A 17,738-nucleotide genomic window follows, 5' to 3' on the forward strand; every position below is an offset into this window, starting at 1 on the left:
CAATGACAAAGTGGTAAGTAGTTGCAAGTACTTATCCCACCGCTGCACAACCAATGTAGGAGGCTGGCCTGGCTTGTAGTGTGTACCAAGGGGTACTTACACTCTGTACCAGGTCCAGTTATCCCTTATTAGTGTAGAAGAGGTGTTTCTAGCAGCTTAGGCTGATAGAAGGTAGCTATAGCAGAGCAGCTTAGGCTGAACTAGGAGACATGCAAAGCTCCTACTATACCACTGGTGTCATATGCACAATATCATAAGAAAACACAATACACAGATATACTAAAAATAAAGGCACTTTATTTTTATGACAATATGCCAAAAGTATCTCAGTGAGTACCCTCAGTATGAGGATGCCAAATATACACAAGATATATGTAAACAATACCAAAGATATGCAGTAATAGCAAAAAGAAGTAATGCAAGCAATGTAGAGTTACAGTGAATTGCAATAGGAGCACATAGGTATAGGGGCAACACAAACCATATACTCCAAAAGTGGAATGCGAACCACGAATGGACCCCAAACCTATATGAGCTTGTAGAGGGTCACTGGGACTGTAAGAAAACAGTGAGGGTTAGAAAAATAGCCCACCCCAAGACCCTGAAAAGTAGGTGTAAAGTGCACCTATATTCCCCAGAGAGCACAGACGTCGTGATAGGGGAATTCTGCAAGGAAGACCAACACCAGCAAAGCAACCAAAGTGGATTTCCGGATGAGAGTACCTGTGGAATAAGGGGACCAAGTCCAAGAGTTGCGACAAAGTCGAGATTGGCCAGATGCCCAGGAAATGCCAGCTGAGGGTACAAAGCAGCTGCCACCGGATGGTAGAAGCTGTGGATTCTGCAAGAATGAAGAGGACTAGGAACTTTCCCTTTGGAGGATGGATGTCCCACGTCGTGAAAAAGCTTGCAGAGGTGTTCCCACGCAGAAAGACCGCAAACAAGCCCTGCTAGCTGCAAAGGTCGCGGTTAGGGTTTTTGGATGCTGCTGTGGCCCAGGAGGGACCAGGATGTCGCCACTTGGATGAGGAGACAGAGGGAGTGACCAGCAAGATAGGGAGCCCTCACAGAAGCAGGCAGCACCCGCAGAAGTACCAGAACAGGCACTTGGAAGAGGAGTGAACCGGAGCTCACCCGAAGACACAAAAGGGAGTCCCACGATGGCTGAGGACAACTCAGGAGGTTGAGCACTGCAGATTAGAGTGTCGGGGACCCAGGCTTGGCTGTGCACAAAGGAAATCCTGGAAGAGTGCACAGGAGCCGGAGCAGCTGCAAATCACGCGGTACCCAGCAATGCAGTCTAGTGTGGGGAGGCAAGGACTTACCTCCACCAAACTTGGACTGAAGAGTCACTGGACTGTGGGAGTCACTTGGACAGAGTTGCTGAGTTCCAGGGACCATGCTCGTACTGCTGAGAGGGGACCCAGAGGACCGGTGATGCAGTCTTTTGTTGCCTGCGGTTGCAGGGGGAAGATTCCATTGACCCACGGGAGATTTCTTCAGAGCTCCTGGTGCAAGAAGGAGGCAGGCTACCCCCAGAGCATGCACCACCAGGAAACAGGTGAGAAAGCGGCAGGATCAGCGATACAAGGTTGCAGTAGTCGTCTTTGCTACTTTGTTGCAGTTTTGCAGGCGTCCTGAGCAGTCAGCGGTCGATCCTTTGGCAGAAGGTGAAGAGAGAGATGCAGAGGAACTCTGATGAGCTCTTGCATTCGTTATCTAAAGAATTCCCCAAAGCAGAGACCCTAAATAGCCAGAAAAGGAGGTTTGGCTACCTAGGAAGGAAGATAGGCTAGCAACACAGGTAAGAGCCTATCAGAAGGAGTCTCTGACGTCACCTGCTGGCACTGGCCACTCAGAGCAGTCCAGTTTGCCAGCAGCACTTCTGTTTCTAAGATGGCAGAGGTCTGGAGCACACTGGAGGAGCTCTGGGCACCTCCCCTGGGAGGTGCAGGTCAGGGGAGTGGTCACTCCCCTTTCCCTTGTCCAGTTTCACGCCAGAGCAGGGCTGGGGGATCCCTGAACCAGTGTAGACTGGCTTATGCAGAGATGGGCACCATCTGTGACCGTCAAAGCATTTCCAGAGGCTGGGGGAGGCTACTCCTCCCCAGCCCTGACACCTTTTTCCAAAGGGAGAGGGTGTAACACCCTCTCTCTGAGGAAGTCCTTTGTTCTACCTTCCTGGGCCAAGCCTGGCTGGACCCCAGGAGGGCAGAAACCTGTCTGAGGGGTTGGCAGCAGCAGCAGCTGCAGTGAAACCCTGGGAAAGGCAGTTTGGCAGTACCCGGGTCTGTGCTAGAGACTCGGGGGATCATGGAAGTGTCTCCCCAATGCCAGGATGGCATTGGGGTGACAATTCCATGATCTTAGACATGTTACATGGCCATGTTCAGAGTTACCATTGTGACGCTATACATAGGTAGTGACCTATGTATAGTGCACGCGTGTAATTGTGTCCCCGTACTCACAAAGTCTGGGGAATTTGCCCTGAACGATGTGGGGGCACCTTGGCTAGTGCCAGGGTGCCCACACACTAAGTAACTTAGCACCCAACCTTTACCAGGTAAAGGTTAGACATATAGGTGACTTATAAGTTACTTAAGTGCAGTGGTAAATGGCTGTGAAATAACGTGGACGTTATTTCACTCAGGGTGCAGTGGCAGGCCTGTGTAAGAATTGTCAGAGCTCCCTATGGGTGGCAAAAGAAATGCTGCAGCCCATAGGGATGTCCTGGAACCCCAATACCCTGGGTACCTCAGTACCATATACTAGGGAATTATAAGGGTATTCCAGTATGCCAATGTGAATTGGTCAAATTGGTCACTAGCCTGTTAGTGACAATTTAGAAAGCAGAGACAGCATAACCACTGAGGTTCTGATTAGCAGAGCCTCAGTGAGACAGTTCGTCATCACACAGGGAACACATACAGGGTATACTTATGAGCACTGGGGCCCTGGCTGGCAGGGTCCCAGTGACACATACACTAAAACAACATATATACAGTGAAATATGGGGGTAACATGCCAGGCAAGATGGTACTTTCCTACACCTGGGCAAATCTAGTGCACTTTACCAGGGACTTATTAGTAAATCAAATATGCTGATCATGGACAAGCCAATGTACACATATAATTTATACAAGGAACACATAGACTTTAGCACTGGTCAGCAGAGGTAAAGTGTCCAGAGCAAACAAAAACAGCAAAAACAGAGTCCAGCACACAGAAGCAACCTGGGAAGTAGAGGCAAAACGTTAGGGGAGACCATATCAATGATGACTAGTCTAGCAACCCCAGACTATCCTAGGAAACTTGTTTTCAGAAATGTCTAGACCTGTTACGTTACTGGGTGCCACCCGATCACTGGCCTAAACACCACAGACACCTATGTCGCCAGAAGGGGTCAATTTACATGACAAATCTTATAGTTTGTTTGTGCCTTACGGGGCTTAAGGAGGCTTTCGTTTCCCAGGTGATAGACCAGTCACATAAAGAGGGGAATTGTTGTTTGCGGGATTAATGCAAGAATGCTGTGTGCTAAGGCATGTCTGAATCCCCGCAGATTCCATCAGCAAGGACTGCTTTCACTTTTGATTTTCTGAGTAACGTGAGCACACACAGTGTGCTGTGCAATACAACAAAACAAAAAATCAAACTCAGGACTCATAGGAAACCTTTCCCTTGCATTCCAGTTTTGATTGCCGAATAGAAAATGTTTCTGGTAAATGTTTTAGAAGAAACATTTTCTTTTCCAGTACTGGGGATGATCCATTAAAATCCACCTCACTGTGAAGGTAATGTGGTGGACATCATCTGCCCATTATTTGCCCTAGAGCAGTTAAAACCTGCCAAATTTATGCAGCCACATGTTGTGTCCAACAAGAATTGACAACAAGCTACAGTGATATGATGGTCACATTACACTAACGTTGAGATTCGTCATTCCTAGGAGACCCATTCATTAATTAATTAATATTCAGAAGGCATAACAGAATGGTCAGCTTCTGAGACTGAAGAGCAGAGAAAAGCACAGTGGTTAAAGAAAGGTGGCAGGTGCTGCTAATGGATGGGCACAGGTAAGAGAATGTTTCCGTTGCCATACATGGTCTATAGAGAACAGGGTGAGGGAGAGATAGAAACTATTGAGAAGTACACAGGAGATTGAAGAGCAAACAGAGGGAAGAGGTTTAGGAAAGGTGAGAAGACTGGTGGAAAAGAAAGGAGAGCAAACAGAAAATAGCATGAGAGAGGCCAGGAGAGGCAAGAATGGGACAATAGATGCCAACAGTAAACAGAGATTTGTAGTGGGGAAAAGAATGAGAGAGGCAGTGGGGACAAAGTTTGGTAGACAGGGAGAAACTGGAGAAAGTAATAGAAAACCCAAACGAACAAAATAAGACCTAGATACACATAGAGAAGCGGTTACTGGAGTTTTTAAGAGGAATTAATGCATTATCATGGTTTGGCTAATACAGCTGGCCCAATATGACTTTTAATGCATATGTTTGAACTTTATTTTTAAAAGGGATCTTAGTGTAAGAACCAAAAATGACTTTGCATAGTGGTATTTAAAGTCCTAATAGGGTCTAACCATTGTTACTTGATGTACATGGTGTTATGGAAACTGCTTAACTATGGGACCCTCTTCTTATTTGTTATCATATAACCTTGTATTTGATGATGGCTACTCTTTTAAAGTGTATCCACCAGGATCCATAGGACCACTGCCTGCTCTGAAAAAATATTTACAGTGCCATTCACAATGGGGAAGGGGTCCCATGGGGACCACTTCCCTTTTGCGAATGGGTTACCGCCCATTTCAAAAGGCTGCAAACTGCGATTGGTTTGCAACCGCGTTCGCGGTCACAAACCAATCCTGCATTACACTGCGACTCACAATTAGGAAGGGAACACCCCTTCCTAATTGCAAGTCGCAAACCCATTTTGCAATTCGGTAACCAGGTTACCGAATCGCAAAACGGGGTTTGTGCATTGTGATGTGCTTTTTGCACGTCGCAAACAGCAAAATTAGATGTTTGCGACGTGCAAACTGCTTGCTACATCTGGCCCTTAACTCTGTGGTGGGTGAGATGCACCTCTAGTATGTAGTTTAGCACTAGTGTTATAATTGGACTGGATGCAGCACTGGGAGGGAGACGAGGAGCAAATCAACAATGTGCATGTTCAATAAAGAGCATAGAGAAGTAGTTGTCCGTGCCAAAGATAGAAGTAACCATTTTCTCAAAAAAATAGATCTATCCTCCCAAAATTTGTGTACTCTGGGGGGCAGGTATGAGCAAATGATTGGAGTGCAATTGTGCATCCAGTGTCCAAAAGTTCTCAATGACTCACAGTTTTAGGTGCGATCGTTAGAGTTATCTGTTGTTTCAGATATTCTCCATTTAGCTACATTCATTTCTTCAGCTATCCTGCATGCTCAGTAGCAGTGTGCATATTTCGGGAGTGTCATTGTCCTTCCTATCACCAGCCATTCTGGAGATTGTCAGCCCCTCCTCCGATAGGGTATTTCTGGTTGCTTCTCTGGATTCTAATTTATTTTTTGCCTCTTTTTATATGATTTCTCTGTTATGGCTGCTGGTGTATTATAGGGCAGTGAGGAAGTATGTAGCATGACTTATCAATTGTCATGGATTTTTTGGACACTTTGAGGCATTCAGTGGGGGTGTGGCAGCAGCCAGCAGTGTCCCAATTAGTACTGGATTAGTGGGAAAAGCCAGTGGCAATGGGACAAGCCCTCATGGCACTTCAGGCAAGTACAACTCACACCAGGGTTTCCTTCAGTCTGCCCCACACTGCTGGAAAGAAACAGCCCAGCTCCTCTGTCAATTCTTCAAACTGCCCTGTGGACTCTCAGATATCGCACTGAGCCAGGCAATATAACATTCCCATCATGGAGGCACCAGCTGATCAACCAGCCAACACAGATGGTGTATGATCCTCCCTTGTCCACAGTAGATCAGTCAGTCCAGCCCCACCTAAAGAGCACAAGTCCACAATCAGGCCAAAAAGCAGTGAGCCAATGGGGCCAGTGGTTCTGATCCTGGAACAGCATACCAGATGGAGGCCACCCATACTTTAGGTCCAACAGGATTCTGGGCCAGAACCCTCCAGGCAGATGAGCCCCACAGTAGTGTGTGTTGTTGCCTCATCATGGCAGTGGCTGCAAAGCCCTGAGCCACATCCTTCAAATCTAAACCTGCACTACCACCCTGTAGGCCACAGGTAAGACATGCATTCCCCTCTGCACCCTGTGACCAAGTAGAATTATCTAGTCAACATGGCTGATCACTTCTTCTAGTGTGACACCACACAACAGGCCTCACAAGGCCCCAGGTCACCTGCATAAGCAGACTGTTCTTGAAGGTTCTTTCTAGGTCTGGCACACTGTCTGGGAGTGTAAATGCCAGAGAGAGGCTTCTCCTCAGTAAATTAGATGTTGGGGAGGATAAATGTGGCGGATAGTTTAATGGATGACAAAGCGTTTTCGATCCACCTTGGACAATGGACTCTAGCATCCCACCAGGCCTATATCTTCAACATGGAGACTGGTGTTTAGTTTTGTTTCTCTGAATGCAGGCTGAGAAGCTTTCTAAGCTGTGTAAGCTGAAATATGTGACAATCTTGCTTGGAAAGGCTGTGAGATGTAATTTTTAAAATACAGAATAAAATCAAAATATCTGTAAATGAACTGTACAAATATTTCAAAATATATCAACAGTTAGGAAAGCATAATTGTAATTCACTCTGTGTGATGAAAACGAAGATTTTAATAGGATCATAACAAATAAGACATTTTACTTGGTGCCAAGCAAATCTGATATATTCACTAGACCCAATTTTCATACATTGGGGGTTATTACAACTTTGGAGGAGGTGTTAATCCGTCCCAAAAGTGACAGTAAAGTGACGGATATACCACCAGCCGTATTACAAGTCCATTATATCCTATGGAACTCGTAATACAGCTGGTGGTATATCCGTCACTTTACCGTCACTTCTGGCACGGATTAACACCTCCTCCAAAGTTGTAATAACCCCCATTATGTTTGATGTGCAATATAGTTCTAACAGTCAAACTGTCTGTGCAAATTCCATGGAAAATGTGCTGTCTCTAAATAACAGTATTTTACATACTAGAGAGCACCACTTGGTATATTGATACATGCTCTTTGATTACAATATATTGACTACATAGGAGAATGAATAAGAGTGTTCTGCTACTTTTTGTAAACCTAAATAACAGTATGCTATCATGCCATGTTTTAGTAATATATTTGAGACAGTGTGCTTCAAAATGCTACATACCATATCCTTACCATTCTCCAGCTGAATGGGTGTAGCTCACTTGATATACTTGTTCTTTGTGAGAGGCTTGAATGTTTCACAGTCCCAATAAATTCAGTTATGTAACATTAATAACAGCACCCCAACTATGAAAACTGTTCCAGAACCACTGCTAAATATGATATTTTGTCAGTGCTTGTAGAAACTCAGTATTAATCAGTTTACAATGAGAAGATCCATTTGAAGAGCAAAGTTTGACTCCACTCTCTTGATATACCACAGTTTCCGTAACCTTTGAGGCAGCAACACCCACAGACACTACTTCGAGGAAGTGGTTAACCCAGCTCCAATGCACTATCAGCCCACTCCTTGTGATGTCACCTTTCTTTTGAATCTTTTAGCATTCAGAGAATCATCACATACATTTGCTTAAAATAATTTTGAGTTAGGACTAATGCTGATTGTTTTTAACATGAAATTAAAGGAAAGAATATGTTTCCTTTAACATATATGTTAGTGTTAACATTTATCAGAGACTTCCCGTTGGAGCTGGCTAATAATATTCCCTTGGCAGAACATCTGTGGAGGGCCAAGGCTTTTGAACACCTGGTCATTCACTTTTACTGGCCCCAGATGAGGCCCAAAGAAGATGCATTCTACCTTCCTGTATGACCTATGAGGCCAGTGGCAAGTTAGGAGGAAAGTCATCCCATTAGAATTTCTCCGTAGTAGGGAGCCCCTTTGAAATGGTAGACTAGGTATTGGTAGGGCCCTGTATCCTAACAAAGCCGTGCAGAACAGGTGTATCTTGGTTCTAGTGAATCATGATTCCCGGTACCCTCAGGTCAAACACCTCAGAACAGTGACAGCCCCTGCAGTGGCCAGGGCACTGATGGGAATCATGTAGGTTTTCTAAAAAAGCTGGTGCCTGAAAGGGGCAGTAACTTCATTTTCACATACACGAAGTCCATGTGGGATGAGTGTGGACTTACCTACAGGTTCTGCACACCCTACCTGTTGGAATGTGGATTATTGGTAGATGGAGGTAGGTACGTACATCTAGCAATAAGGCCACAATCACACATGAGGTCTAGAGTTACTATTCCTAACTCCACATCTACATACCTTGAATTTATATATGGCATGGATACACATATGTGGAGTAAGGCATGGAAAATCTTTACTTGCTTGTCTGTCAATTTTTTTTAATTGATATCCTGTCCTTGATATTCTGTTCCATCCATATTCCACTTCAATAATAAGCATGCAGACCATAAGATTCTATGTGAAGGAATATGTGGATGTTTTTAAAGTAAATGTTTAAGAACACTCAATCAACTTTCCAAATCAAACTTTAAATCCTATCACTTACATGAGATTTAAGATAGAGGAGTGTAAAGAAGGGTAACTCACAACTTTTTAAACTATTTTGTGAAATGCAAAGCTTATGAAGTGCCTTTAAAAAAAAGCTGGCCTCAACTCAGAGACTCCCCACCTGCCCCATTCTTAAGACCTCAGGAATTGGATGTCCAGCCTCCACAGTCAACATTTGTTTTGCTGGAGGATGACTTAACTGGGACATTCTGCACCAGGAAATCATCACATTTAGAAGGGTCAAACTGATAAATTAGGAAACTTCAGCTGCTTTGTAAAGTGTAATTTCACCGAACTTTGTAAGGGAAATTTTAATTTAAGTTGCCATTAATTTAAAATTACTTTATGGGAAGCTTATAGCGTTTCCATCAAGACTACTTTGGAAAATTAATGGCAAACAGTGTTTTAAACATTCTAGGGCTGCAACAATGGTGAAAACTAAATAGAATTTAGATGTCATTTCACAAGGGAAACTTGGAAGGTCCCACAAAGAAATTCTCTATAAGGGTGTGACAAAAGACGGACAGTTGTATTACACCAGTCAAAACAGCATGGACTTGAAGCAGGCACCTATGCCTATGGACCACTGCCTGCTCTGAAAAAATGAAACAAAAACTTTTAATTTTTTGTTTTTGTAATGCAACTCGTTTTCCTTTAAGGAAAACGGGCTGCATTACAAAAAAAAAAACTGCTTTATTAAAAAGCAGTCACAGACATGGTGGTCTGCTGTCCGCAGCAGGCCACCATCCCTGTGAGGGCTGCTATTCGCAAGGGGGTCGCAAATTGCAACCCACCTCATGATTTTTAATGAGGTGGGCCATTGCGAACCCCTTGCGAATCGCAGATGGTGTCAGGGACACCATCCAACATTCAGAATTACGACTCGCAAATTTGCGGTTCGCAATTCTAAATGTTGCTACATGTGGACCTTTATGTATCTAACTTTTGGGGGAAGTCTCATAGATTCTTTGTATTGAATAGATCTCACTCATAAAGGACTGCCATCCTAGTTGGGCCATCACTGTACTTCAGACATGAAGCCACCATTAAGGATTCAAAGGGTCGTTATCTTTACTACAAGGGAGTACAGGTTATAAAAGACATAGGATGCATACTACATATGTATCCAATATAAATACTCTTTTTATGATCACATTCTGGGACTCTACCTCTCCCAACCGATGGCATCAGTAGGATAATATGATACCATGCGCCAAAAATAGCAGTGCTGCACTGCGCCTCTTTTGAAACGCAGGGATGCGTCATATGTACAATAATATGGTGCACCTCTGCGTTTCCCCCTGCACCGGCGCTGAATTAAGCTGCCTGCACCAATGCAGGCAACCTTGCACAATAGTGAGAGGGTGTCTGCGTTGAGGGCATAGATTGTTTAGGTGTCCCTTTCTGCACGTAAACAATCTATAATGGTGATTTGGCACTTCTATCAGTGCTGCAAAATGCAGCACACATAGAAGTACCAAAGCATAATTTTGGAATGATTGTTTATGTGCAGGAAGGGACACCTTCCTGCACATAAACAATCATCCATGGCATTTTGCTACTTCTATATTTGCTGCAGAAAGCAGCACCCATCGAAAAAGCAAAAAACGAGAGGAACAAAAGCGTTCCTCCTTGGTTTGCATGCAAACGCCACCCCTGGGGTGGCATTAGTTTTTGGGGAAACCACAGATTTACGATTTCTCGTAAATCTGAGGCAGCATCAAAAGCAATAAGTCTCACGGTGGTACGCCCACTGCAACACCCATTGCACGCCCCTCTGATGCATAAAACTGCGTCAGAGGGGCCGATATTTACAAGGAGGCATAACAACACAAAAAGTGGCATTAGACCTCCTTGTAACTATGGAGCAGTGGTTAGCATCACCGGTGAGTCACAGAAAATGATGCTCAGGTTGTGCTAGGGGCTCTTAAATATGCCCCAGAGATTTGTTTTATGGTGTCATGAAAAGACATGTAAATTTCAATTTTCAAGCTAAGTAATAACCTCGTTACCTTATCCTCCTGGTCAATGTTAAAAGATAGACTGTATGAGGTTGTTGCTGTGAGGAGTGTCTCAGAATTCCGTTGCACTTTACTAAGATATCCAAAGAGCCCTGTGTCTACAGCAGACTTCTTAGACGCCTCGTTCAACTCATAGGTAGGGGAAGACATTTAGGGGTGATTTTGGAGACCGTGTGGTATGTACAGTGCCATTCGGGCTCTCATGGGCTGGACAATTATCTGCAGGATTATCTGTGGATGGCTGGTCTACAGGGTTATGGTTTAAGGACATGTCTAATGGACCAGGTAGTGGCATGATGAATTGGGGTTTCTTTTTGAAGGAAAGGTCCAGAACTGTGTTTGGGTCTAGATCGTGGCTGTCTAGGGGGGCTATGCCCCTAGTCAGAAGAGCAGTTTCATTTGCTGTACCAGGGTAGACAGTGCAGGGGGCCATACATTTTATGTCTCTAAAAGATTCTGTTAAAAGGTCTGTACGCCCAGGGCGTCTCTCACTGGTTGTAAGTGTTGATTCCTCCTCAAGTTGTGCTGCTGTTCTGGTCATTTGAGGCAACACAATCCTTTGACCCTATACATGTGCAGTTGTAAGTTCTGATTCCGAGGACTGGAGTGCTGTTTTTCTGTTCTTTAGCTGACCAAGCAACTGTTGACCCTGTTTAAATGATGATGTTGTGCAATCGATCTAGAGATGAAAAGACCAGACACATTAGTAAAAGACATTTAGGGGGTCATTCTGACTCCCGCCGGCCGCGGTAACCGCAGGGCCGGCGGGAGCCGCCAGAATACCGCTGCGCGGTCAAAAGACCGCCGCGGTTATTCTGAGTTTCCCGCTGGGCTGGCGGGCGACCGCCAGAAGGCCGCCCGCCAGCCCAGCGGGAAACCCCCTTCCATGAGGATGCCGGCTCCGAATGGAGCCGGCGGAGTGGAAGGGGTGCGACGGGTGCAGTTGCACCCGTCGCGATTTTCAGTGTCTGCCATAATCTTGGTGAGGCCCTGTTACGGGGGCCCCTGCAGTGCCCATGCTGCTGGCATGGGCACTGCAGGGGCCCCCAGGGGCCCCACGACACCCCTTACCGCCATCCTGTTCCTGGCGGCCAAAACCGCCAGGAGCAGGATGGCGGTAAGGGGGTTGGGCTGCGCCGCCGTGGAGGATTCCCCAGGGCAGCAGGAAACCGGCGGTACACAGCCGGTTTCCCGTTTCTGACCGCGGCTGTACCGCCACGGTCAGAATGCCCAGGGATGCGCCGCCAGCCTGTTGGCGGTGCATCCGCGGTCCCCGGCCCTGGCGGATATTACCGCCAGGGTCGGAATGACCCCCTTAATGCCTTTGCAGTAGCACGTTATAACAAGCAGACTAAATAACTCTTTACATTTTCAGAAGACACCTTCAGCTGGTGGAGAAATGTGCTGCAAAAGAAAACATATGTGTGTTAGGATGCTTAGTATGCTATAGGTCATAATACACACCTACTTTCCCACTTTGAGAAACATTTTTCTTTGTAGATGGGCCGTCTACAAGATTCTCAAGTTTTCTTTTTTGGAAAAAAGTCTAAATCCTCTGCAAGCTCTTTGGTGTCACAATACTGATGCTTGGGGCCGTGCTATGAACAGGCTCAGCATAGTTGTGGGATTTAAATGCAATCCTGGAAGCTGTGAAGAAAGGAATCCACATTACATTTCCAATACTAAGCACTAATTTAGTGAGACTCTTAAGGGTTAGAGGATGCAGGGTGTAGGTAGGAAAATACACACACAAGCACTCAGCTTTAGTTAACAAGATCTGTGGTATTTACCTTTATGTTGAGGGTTATACTGAACACTGGTTAAACTGTGGGACACAAGGTCCTCCTTCTTTGATGTAAATTTTTAGATTAGCTCCTTAATGTGTGGATCTCTGCCTGAAACTACATTCGAGAACAAACGAGCACTTTTAAAATCTGTTTTAACATTTCATCTTTCTAGACCTACGGACTTGTTCATTTTTACTTTAGAACATGCTGCATGCACACACTCTATTAATCAAGTGGCACAGAGGGGTGAGGAATACAAATGTCTCTGTAATGAATGGTACAGACAGTCACCCATATTACTCACTCTTACTTCACCACAGACTTCGGGGACTCATCGACCTTGGATCTTCCCTTCTGATGCGCTCACTGATGACATTCATCAGAGCAAATTTAAAGAAAGCTTGGCTAATTGCCAGCCCATTCTATGGGAAACATTTAAGGTTTATATTTGTGGGCATTAGGGGCCAGATGTATGAAAGCATTTTGCATTTGCAAACGGTGCAAATGCCCGTTTGCGAATGCAAAATGCTAGTTCAGAATGTATGAAATACATTCTGAACGCAATTTTAAGGAATCGCTAAAATAGCGATTCCTTAAAATTGCGACCTTGTTTAGAGAGTCGCAAATTGCGACTCTCTAAATTAGAAATCGCAAATAAGGATTCCTTATTTGCGATTCCTTAGCACATGCATGAAGCAATTCCTAAATGCGATTTTGGCATTTAGGAATCGCTAATTACCACCAAGTTGAACTTGGAGGTAACCATGTGCAAAATTTAAAATTGCATTTAAAATGCATTTTTTAAATTGTACATGTAAAGCACACATGCCCTTTTGGCATGTGTGCACCTAACATGTCCCCCCAAAACGTTTTGGGGTGCAGCAGAGGGGTCCTTAGCCCCCCAGCACCCTGGGGTTTTGCATTTCCAAAATTGCAATTTCTGGTTCAGAAATCGCAATTTTGGAAATGCAAAAAATTCGCAGATATGGGCCAACAGGCCCATAGCTGCGAATGGGGCCGGTATCACATTTGCGATTCGGTAATAGCATTTGCAATTTTTAAGAAATCGCTATTACCGAATCGCAAATGTGATACATGGCACTTTGCTAGTCGGAAATAGCGATTTCTTAAAAATCGCTATTTCCGAATCGCAAAGGGCCGTGATGATACATCTGGCCCTTGATCTCTAAGTCGCCAGGTTTTTTAAGATCTATTAACTACTCTAACAACACTAGAACAGAAATTTAAAAAACTTGGGAATTACTGTAGTCACATCCCAGATCTCTTACGCCTCCTGCTATTACAAACAGCACTTCTACAATTGAAAGGAGGCACTAACACACCAAATAACCCCAGATCTGCTGATGATTGCAGCGCTACTTGATGCAGAAGGCATTTGATTCTCTCTTATGGGCATACATGTTTGCAACGCTCTTTAGCATGATTACCGGATGGAAGCTCCTGGGCTGGAGTCGGATGCTTTATTCTTTCCCAACTGCAAGGTTTAGGGTAAAGGGGCCTTTATCTCCATCTCTCACAATAGCACAGAGGACTCGCCAGGGGCTGTCCCTTCCGGCCCCTATACCCTATCCTTTCCCTGAAGCCACTACCCTACTGCTGAAGCTGATTACAGTCATTTTTCTTGTACTTGCCCCCCCCCATAAAAGCTTACTGGTACTCGATCTACCAAATACTGGCAGAAATGGCATATATCTGCTCAATCCCACTATGTAATGATCTACTCTACAAGTGGTGCAAGAGTGATGCAAATGTAAAATGAGATTTATGAAGCCATGCAAGGCCATGCCTGGCCTTGCTTGGCTTCATAAATCTCAAGAAATGTAATGCAACATAAATTGCTGTGTTGCATTACTCTGCATCAGGAAGGGATTTCCATGAGTGTTGCTTGGTTGATCGCATGCAACATCCTTGCTTTTGACTTCCAGATCTAAAAGAACAGGTAAACCTGTGAATGCGCTAAAAAGATACACCTCCCCAGGGGAGGCGTAACTAGGAGAAAAGGTGACTTGTTGTGTTGCCCTTCGCCACAAAAGTCATAAATATGCCCCTCAATGTGCAAGGTTGCAAAAGTACAGTGGGGACTTCTGACACACATTGGTAGAAGTTGGATCATACCATAATCCTTGATTAGTCAGTTACAGTAATCATCCCACGCACTCTCCAAATGAGTGTGGAAAACAACTGCGCCAATCAGTGAGACGAGGTGAAAACAGGGATAAGGGGGAGAGAGGAGCTAGCAGTACATACTGTATGTTTCCTCAGTTGGAGAAAATAAGTACAGGAGAAAACAAACAGCTGAGTAGGTTTCTGGGCTTATCAATCACCTGGGAAGTTATGGCCATGACAAGTTCCTGAACTGGCAGACTGTTAGAAATTTGGTCTCTAATTGGCAGAGGTATGCACACTATCCAAGTAGGGACCACCACTCTAATCAGGGAAAGTCAGAGACAAACTAAAAGATAACCTGTGCTCACCCTCCAGTAGCATAGAGCAGTCAGGTTTATCAACAGAAGCAATGTGTAAAGCATTTGGGCAACACAACACACAGTAACAAAATGAAAACACCACAAAAGATTTCAAACTGGTTTAGAAAAATCTATAATAATGCAATGAATAAATCAAGACCAAAATGGCAAAGATCCAATAAGTAGAAGTTGAGTTATGAATTCTTAAGGAATAAAACGAGTTCTAGTGCTTAGAAGCAATAAGCATCAATGTGATTTATCTGGCCGCTCTTGACTGGGGTAAAGTCAAAAGTTCAGGTCGACTGGTCAGGCCAGGGACAGGAGCCATGCAGGCCTGCTGATCACAGTGCCTTGATCCTGGCTGCAACAGTGAGATGCAGGGTGCAGATGAGCGATGCCTCAATGTTGAGCTCGCAGTCAAAGTGATGCGTCAAACTTATCAATACAGTGATGGCAATGCATTGCTTATGAAGACGAAGGGCTGAGCCTAGATGCATTGGTTCCAAAATGCAATGAGTCAGGTTTGTCCAAACAGATGAGGGGATGCATTGATCTCTTCACACTGCAGCGGCACCGATGCACAGTTCTGATGCATCAGGCTCTCAAGGTGATGCATTGGTTTCGATAGCGATGCTCCTACTCCCACAACAGCATTGATGCGTCAGTTCTGTTACTAGCAGATTGGAGATGCGTCGATTTCTCTGGTGCAGGTATCTGGGTCCAATTCCAGTGAACCAGGCACAGGACCAGGTGTAGAGACTTTGATAGCCTTGATTCTCAAGCAACAGACTGCAAGCCAACAAGCCACTGGAGATCATTTTTGTTGCAAGGGAGAGTCCAGCTCTCCACCAGGGTCAGACAGCAGCAGGCAGCAGGACAGCCCACAGAAAAGGAGGTCTTCCAGATCAGCAGCCCAGCATAGTATCAGTCCTTGATGCAGCACAGCAGTTCATCTGGCAGAGTTCAGGTGCAGGTCCAGAAGTGCATGATTTTTGGGGGTAAGAGCCCCAGTACCTATTGTCAATTTGCCTTTGAAGTGGGGGTGAATTCAAAGCATAGAACCCCTTTCTTCCCAACCATTGCTCTAGACTATCAGTAGGGGTAATCAGTCCTTGGTGTGGGGTCAGACACTGCCTATTCAGGTGTAAGTGTCAGTTCCTCCCTCCCTTCTTGCCCTGGAAAAGTCAACCGAATGCAGCTGAGCACTCAGACTTACCTAACCTTCCTGTGTTTGTTGCTGTCTAGAGAGAATGCACAAAATATAGCTGTTACCTACCCCATAAGTACTGGAGACAGAGCACAGAAATGCCCACTTTTTAAAGGTGTCAGACATAGGCCCTCATTATGATCTCAGCCGTTTTAACTGCCGAGATCCGCGCTGGTGGTCAATAGAAGACCGCCAGCGCGACTACCCCCCTGCCAGCCGTATAATGTTTTCCCCGCTGGGCCGGCGGGCCTAAACAGTGTTTCCGCCCGCCGGCCCAGCGGGGAAAAGGGCCTTAACATTGACATCGGCTCCAAATGGAGCTGCCGCCAATGTTGGTGTGCGGCGGGTGCAGCTGCACCCGTCGCGCAGATCACTGCCCGTAAATCGGGCAGTGACCTGCGCGATGGGGCACTGCACAGGGGCACCTGCACTGCCCATGCCAGGGCCCCGGAGCACCCCTTCCACCAGTCTTTGCGTGGCGGGGGAACCCGCCAGGGAAATGCTGGTGGCAGAAGGGATCACTATCCAAGGAGCAGCACTGCTTGCAGCGCTGCCCTGTTGGAAAATGATTCCGTCCACCATCAGGTTGCCTGTCGGTGGCAGTCTGGCAGTAGAGGAGAGCCGCCATAGGCGGCCCTCCATGTGTTCATAATATGGCGGTTCAGACCGCCATGCCGGTGGCGGTCTTTGCACCCGCCGCCGGCATGGAGGTCTGAACCGCTGGGGTTCATAATGACCCCCTTAGTAATGTTCAACCCAGCTTTACTAGTAAAGAGGATTTAGCATCACCATTCCAGAGGTAAAAGAAAATGACAAAGCTCCTTTCTAATCAGTAATTACAATTTAAAAGTGTATTAAACAATTCCTATTTTTAGCCTATGAGAGCAGTAGGCCTCACAGGAGTGAAAAATGAATTTAGCTGTTTGTCAGTACCAGGACATGCAAAACTTAATAGTACATTTCCTACCTTTTACTTACAAAGCACCCATTGGCTACCTAGGGCCTTCCTAAGGGGTGACATGTGGAATAAAAAGGGAGTTTAAGGCTTTGCAAAGTTTTTAAATGCCAAGTTGAAGTGGCAGTGAAACTGCACACATACGCTCTGCAGTGGCAGGCCTGAGACAGGTTTGAAAGACTACTTATGTGGGAGGCATGATCAGCACTACTGGCCCACTAGTAGCATTTTGTTTACAGTTCCTGGGTAGAAGGTATGCTACTTACAAGGGATTTATAAGTAAATTAAATATGCCAATTGTGTATACCCCAATATTACCATATTTATGGGAGAAGCAGATGCACTTTAGCACTGGTCAGCAGTGGTAGAGTGATAGGGCTAACAAAATGATTCCGCAAAAAAAGGAGGTATGCAGGCAAATGTTTTGGGGGAAGACCTCCCTAAAGCTGACAGGTCTAACACAGACATTTGACCACAGCATATTCTCTGACACACTCTTTGTTCAGCAGGTTTTCCACCTATCTCTTCAAGCATGTCTGTATTGGTGTTTCCAACTCTTCACTGGTGTGCTGAAAAAGTGACAGGTGACATGTTGTTTTATTT

The 17,738-nt window shown here is 45.3% G+C and overlaps 1 protein-coding gene across 1 annotated transcript in view; it reads left to right on the plus strand.

The window, feature by feature from the left end:
* LOC138246552 (myeloid cell surface antigen CD33-like) overlaps positions 1-17,738 on the plus strand; it is a 248,615-nt gene that overhangs the window by 94,858 nt on the left and 136,019 nt on the right. The gene's annotated exons all lie outside the window — the stretch shown is intronic.

This window comes from Pleurodeles waltl, chromosome 7 (assembly GCF_031143425.1).
Source record: "Pleurodeles waltl isolate 20211129_DDA chromosome 7, aPleWal1.hap1.20221129, whole genome shotgun sequence".
Taxonomy (NCBI): domain Eukaryota; kingdom Metazoa; phylum Chordata; class Amphibia; order Caudata; family Salamandridae; genus Pleurodeles; species Pleurodeles waltl.